Here is a 6,875-nt window from a genome sequence, read left to right as displayed (position 1 = left end):
AAGAGACTTCCTGCTACAACAGGACTTTTTCAGCTCTGAGTGTCAGGGACAGAAGGGCTGTAAATGCCAGGAGAGCAGGCACTATGTCATTTTTCATCTCTGAATTCCCAGCACCTGAACAGGGCCTGTACATAGGAGGAGGTTGGTAAATAAATGTTCACTAAACTGAATGTAAAGACTGCCCAGAGAAAGGGGGCTGGAATGTTGCTCCTATTCCTTTCTCCCTTCCTCTGATGGGGAAGGCATAGACATTGGTCAGGGGGCACATGGCTGAAGGGAAAATGAGAAGCCAATCAGGCCTAGAGGGAGAAAGGGGTGGTCAAGGCACATCTGGCTGAGGTGGGAAGAGGGAGAGGGGGGCAGGAAGATGGACAGATGATAAGCCCCAGGACAGGGCCAGCAGGGGTGGGAAGGGGGAGCCATCCGCTCCCAAGGTTGGGGAGTCACAAGAGGAAACAGGAGCAGCCCCGCTTGAGTGGTGTTGGGTTGAGCACAGCCCGGACAGCCTCAGCAAACACTTCTTTGACACCATCCTGCTGCAGTGCAGAGCACTTGAGCTATCAAACAGCATGAATCTGCTTACTCAGGGCCACACAGGGCCACCTGCTGGGGTGTGATGGGTGCCTGGCCCTTCTCCTTCAACCGCCTTACAGCATCTGGCTGGGCCCGCAGGTCCTTCTTGGTGCCCACAAGCAGGATGGGCACAGCAGGGCAGTAGTGACATACTTCTGTGTACCACTTGTGCCGCACATTCTCATAAGAAGGTGGGCTGGCAATGGAGAAGCAGATGACAAGGACGTTGGTCTGGGGATAGGACAGGGTGCGTAGCCGGTCATATTCCTCCTGGCCTGCCGTGTCCCACAGGTTCAGATTGTGCGCCCATCCACAGTGCTCTGGGCACTGTAGTTGTCTAACACTGTTGGGACGTACTCTTTAGGGAAGGCATTGGTAGTATAGCAGATGAGAAGGCACGTATTGCCCTCTGCCCCGTCGCCCACCACCACACACTTGATGCTCTGCACCGGGGCGGCTGCGGCGGGTGTAGCTGTGGCCTTCCTTGCCTGTCACAGCCAGAGCCCCCACAGTGGCAGCCAATGCTTCACTCTGGTCCTCTCCCTCCCTCCCAGCCGGCTGTGGGGGCGCTGGGGCCGGGGGGGGGGGTGTTGCAGCGGCAGCAGTAGCAGCAGCGGCTCTGGGGCTCAAGAAGGAAGTGAGAAAGAGAGGCCAGAGGAAGTGTGGAGTGGGGGGTGGGTGGGCCGAGGGCCGGGGCCGGGCCAGGGGCGGGGAGCCTCCTCGTTTTAAAGATGAGGAATCTAAGATCAAGAAAGGATATGTGACTTTCCTAAAGTCACACATGTGGTAAGTAACAGTTGAACTTTGTGAAAATTCACCATCTCCAAACTCAAGAACTTTTTAAAAACTATACTATCCTGCCAGGAAGTCCCGTAATAACCCAGATAACCACACAGGTTGGGGGAGGGGGCAGAAAAAGCCAGTTGTATGATGAAATAAATTTTATTTCAATATATTAAATTTATTTTAAATACATTTAAATATTTTGCCATTTACCCTACTTTTTCAAAATCAGAGAAGAAGAAAAAGAACACTAAGCTAGGTGTGGGGAGATCTAGTTTAAATCCTAACTGCTGGTTGCTGAGTATGAGGTTGTGGGCAGGTTACTTCCCTCATACCCCCAGATTTCTCATCTAAAAAATAAGAGCGAATAAATTAACACTGGTTTTCATACCAAAGTTATACTATGATTATAGTTCTTAGGCCAAAGAACATATCTGATGTTTTAAATATTACATGCATAAACTGAAAATGAATAAGGCATAACATAGCAATGGAACATGGCAACAAAGACTTGCAAAAAGGTGACAAAGCTTGTTCATCTATAATTATTTACTTAGTTATTATTGCCTTTTCACATTGTCACTTCCTATACAGGAATGTGAAGAATAGATATACTTAATCAAATTATACAAATGATAGAAGGAAAACTCCCTATATTGTGGAGAATTTGGAGTTCTCAAAACTACTAATTAGGTAGATTGGTTGTCTAGTTTTGATTGAAAGTCTGGAATACTGCATACTGTACAATTTTTTTCTTAAAGTACAGATCTCTTACAGAAACATCAAATCTATGTCTATGTCCTCTGGCCAAACAGATCTGGGCAAGATGGATTTAACTACTAGTATATCAAGAGATTAGTTTACCTATATGCTATCCTGAATTCTATTTCATGTTTCCCTAGATGTAGGTTAGTCACATACAGTCTTTGTAAACTAGGAATTATCACAACAATGAGATTGTCTGAAGTACAAAATTTGGGATTGAGGGTTTTTGTTATTGTTGTTGTTACTTTCGAAGATAATTTTCATTTTCTAAAATGAGAGGCAGATTTTAGAAGCTTTTTATAAGAAATTAGTGAGTTTGCCTACAATAGGTATGAAAAAATAAGCAGAAGTATATATGATTATCTTCTATACCTTTCACTGTCTATTTTATTTGATATGCAGAGTAGCATGTCTTGTATACTCCAGTGAAATACTGTAGGAAGAAAGAATAAAAACCTTTCATGTAGGAATCCAGTACACTGATTTTTTTTTTCATTTATTTCCTGTTTTCATCACATTTTCCTTGGAGGTTACTAATAGATTTGGTAACCTTGCTTTGAAAGTAAATGGGTATTCTGTCTTTCTATACAACAAACAGTAAAATGGGACATGGATGATATAAATTATGTGGCCAAAGACCAGAAGCATGTAACAAAAGCTTTCACAAGAGGAAATTTCAAAGGTGGTATATTTCTGCTACACAAAATATACTTATTTTCCTAAAGTAATATTAGATCTTTGGTGAAAACTGACTTGTAGATGTAAATCTTCTAAATGGTTCCTTTCAAAAGGTAGAGTGAGGTAGGAGTAGGTGGAGTGGGAAACGCTTATCCGGGGAAGTGTTGCATCAGTGGAAAAAGATAATAAGCAAAGCACTGGTCAAAAGACAGGAGTTCTACTTTTAACTCATCTGCAGAACTGGGAGGTTGGACTATATGCTCTTTAAGGTCTCTTCCAACTTTATTGCCCTTTGAGGGGCAATGAGGGTTAAGTGACTTGCCAAGGTCACACAGATAGTAAGTGTCAAGTGTCTGAGGCCACATTTGTACTAAGGTCCTCCTGAATCCAGGTCTGGTGCTTTATCCACAACACCACCTAGCTGCCCCCACATTTTATTTTTCTAATTGATATGATGAGCTTGTTGAATGATTTAAACTTTATATTTAGAGTTGTTTTTTTTCCTGGTGCCCCAGAGGTAATTCAAAATTTGAAAAGCTTACTTTATATTTTGAATAAATCCATATGTAGATATAAATACATATGAATTTGTGTGTAAATTATAGAGATAATAGCTTTTAACATATTTGTTTATGAAATTGGAGGCAACTAGGTGGCTCAATGGATAGAACATTGGTCCTGAAGTCAGAAAGATCTGAGTTCAAATTTGGCCTCAGACACTTAATAACTATGTGACACTGAGGATGTCACTTAACCTCCATTTGCTTTATTCCAATGGAGAAGGAAATGGCAAACTACTACATTATCTTTGTCAAACAAACCCCATGGACAACAGTGGTGTGCTGTGGTTCACAGTGTCATGATGAATCAGACAAGATTGAACAACTGAACAAACATAAGGATTATTTATGAAATTTAGAGCATAACTTAGTGGATAGTGAGCTTGACTTAGAGTCAGAAAGACCTGTATTCAAGTACTGACTCAGGTTCATACAAGTTCTATGACTGGAAGTAAGTCATTTAACCTCTTATTGATCTAGCTAACTCTTTAGCATTACAAATTGCAGAGCAGGTACCAATTTGTATTGGCAGGAGGTTCCTTATAAAGAATTCCATAAGGTAATGAAATCACAGGATAGGAGGGTCCAAAAGGAAAAAAAAGAAGGAATTAGGCAGCTCTACTTATTGAGAATAGTGCCAAAGAATGAGGTAGTATCTTTCACCTGCTTATTGCCACAGGCCTATTTAGAAATTCAAAGCACATGATGACATTTGATGACATACAGCAATATTTTCTGATGCAGAAAATGGGTGAGCTCGTGATCCATAGCCACGCATTTACAGTGGTTTTAGATACTTATATCCTTTTCCATTGTATGATCTATTCATCTTTTATTGAATCTGGAGGGAAAATTAAAAATTGGAACTATTTACAAACATGGTAAAGGTTAGTTGCTAGGCACTTTTATTGGGACTGTGCCAGTATTGATAATGTCATTTTTGGAAGAGGAGAAAAAACAGTGACAATAAAATACATTGTTACCTGGTATTCAATTTTTAAAATGTCTATAGCATCTTAAATTTTCCCATAGAATTTGATTGTTATGGGAAAAGTGCCAAGTCTTGAAAGTGTGAGGACAAGCACAGCTTAAAGCTTTCCTAATCTGGTTGAGTGGCCACTGCTAGAGTGATGTGATTTCCTAATATTTAAGAACACTAAAGTAATAGAAATATAAGCCAGCCCAAATATACAAGTACCCTGTCAACTTGAATTCTGTAGCAATAAATGTCAGTGATCAGTATTTAGGTTGGTATGAATTCAGTTTTAATACCCCACCCCTTTTTTGAAAGTCTTTAATTTCAGTTGATAAATATTAGCAATTTCTTACTGGTTTGAATTTTTGCCACTAAACCTATTCTCCATAAGAAGCTATTAGCCTTTAAAATGATATTCATCATCATCAAAATGCAGGTATTTGATCCTAATTTTCATATGGGGATATGCTGGGGACTTTCCAAATCCAGTCAGACAGTCTTGGGCCCTCAGGGCTCAGAGCTTGTAACTCAAAGTCTAAAAGTTTGGCATACCACATTAGATAGTGGTGTTGAATAGGATCAAAAATAAATATATATACTAAGTAAATACTATTGTCCTAAATATGTAGAGATGATATTAGTTGTGTGGACATGGCAGAAAGACAAGAAATAAAAGCATTGGGCCACCGCTAATCTATGGAAGAACTCATATTTCAATAGCTCTGAAAGATTTATAAATAATAATTTCAAATCAATTTCAAAACTATTTTTGTAGCCAAATTATTAAAATGGTCAAAGGACTAGAATACTTCGGGTTTGGTAAATTTTGAAAGAACACCAAGGGTCCTCCAAAACAAAAGGTTCAGATTAGAGATAAAAGGCACTAGAAGGTAGTCCCACAAAGCTAGGATGCCCAAGGTTTGTTTCTTCTCTGATACAAACAGACTTGGAAAGACACTTAACTTTTTAATGCTTGAGATAATTAAGACTCTAAGTCTCAGAAAAGATGCGGACCTTATTTATTAGGGAATTTCTTCACCTGAGAGTTCCCTATATAGATGAAATCCCAGGTCCTATCTGGGAATGAGAAAACTGATTGCCAAACACAGCTCTCCTTCCCCATCCCATGAGGGTATCTGGAGCTTTAACTACATCCTCTTTTTCTACACCCTGTACTTCCAAAGCCTAGACTTGAAAGGATAAGAGAAGTTCAGAAATGTTTGTATGTAATCCATTTGCATGGGTTTCTTGGAGTCTTTGACAACTTGGGTATCACCCAACTTGGAAAGTCTCCCAGATGGCTGCACTTAAAAAGTTATGTCATCCTCCAAGTTGTTGTTGACAAATGTTTCTGCAGATGCTAATAGACTTAAGTGGCATTTCTTATTTAGCCCAAGTATGGAAGTAGAACATTTACAATTACACATTAGGAACTCTTCTCAGTGAGGAGTGGAGGAGGGTCTAAGAAAGAGACAAATACATTAACTTTTTAGAAAGCAATTAATATGGGTGAAAAACAAGTCAAAATGTCACTTTCCCAAGGTGTCTTGCCAAAGCTCAGAAATTTGGCTTGACGACATCATGGCAAATCTTTGCTGCCATGCAAAGTGGAAATGAGATGAAAAACAGCCAGGGAGTTAGTTGGTTGAATTTGGTCATCAAATGGAAAAACCTCTGTTCACTAAATTTAACTGTGTTTAATTGATTTCCCCTCAGAGGAATATAGACCTAAGCTCAACTTGTGGGAACAGGAAGTCATGATCCAGAAATACTAATGATTTCCAACATTCCCTTGGACCACTCAACTACTTCTGGAGAGAGAGGAGCAAGCATAGACATCTACATATGCCAGAGGCACATTTTTAACCAATCCACAAAATGGATAGGTATTATTAGCATTCAAGAGTATCAGTTCTGATCACTAACATGAAGCTGAAGGCAGAATTCTATTATTCCCTAAATCAGGTCCTCTGCCAACCTCTACTACAGTCAGAAATACATTGGAAATGGGCACAAGGAAGGTGGCAGTGGTTAAATTGTTATGGAAAGTCAAGTAAAGGCAAAAGCAATACAGCTTCTCAAAGGTCAAATGTGTGAAAAATATTAAATTTAACTGAAGAATGCATTTATTAATTATTTATTAAGTGCTTTGTATAATGACCAACTGAGCTCTCTGTTCACATTTGCTTCTAATTGTTATAACCTGCAACCTTAATTTTATCCCAGACTTTGGGATGAATTTTGGTGGGGAAAATATTAGTTGAGGTCCCCATAATCTATAGTTCAGAAAACTAAGTGTTGAATTTCCCTTCCTATAAGTTCTACTCTGAACTTGTTTCCTGGTCTAGCACTATAAATTTTGTCTTACTCATGATGACAAAACCTAACTCTGACCCTTTTCATTTTTTACCATTCCTTAAGTCCCTCTCTGGATATCCTCGTTTCTGCCCTAATCACTGTCCCCAAGGACTGGAACACTATCCCCAATGGCCTTACCATACTTTCCCCTCCCCTCTGCCATGGGATTCTATACTCTACCC

General features: G+C 39.8%; 1 pseudogene; it reads right to left on the bottom strand.

Moving 5' to 3' along the window:
- Nucleotides 1-443: 443 nt before the first annotated feature.
- On the bottom strand, nucleotides 444-4,137 carry LOC122738841 (annotated as a pseudogene).
- Between the last annotated feature and the right edge of the window lie 2,738 nt (nucleotides 4,138-6,875).

Source organism: Dromiciops gliroides, chromosome 2, assembly GCF_019393635.1.
Source record: "Dromiciops gliroides isolate mDroGli1 chromosome 2, mDroGli1.pri, whole genome shotgun sequence".
NCBI lineage: Eukaryota > Metazoa > Chordata > Mammalia > Microbiotheria > Microbiotheriidae > Dromiciops > Dromiciops gliroides.
Note: the sequence above shows the minus strand (reverse complement) of the source record. Positions and strands in the feature narration are given on the sequence as shown.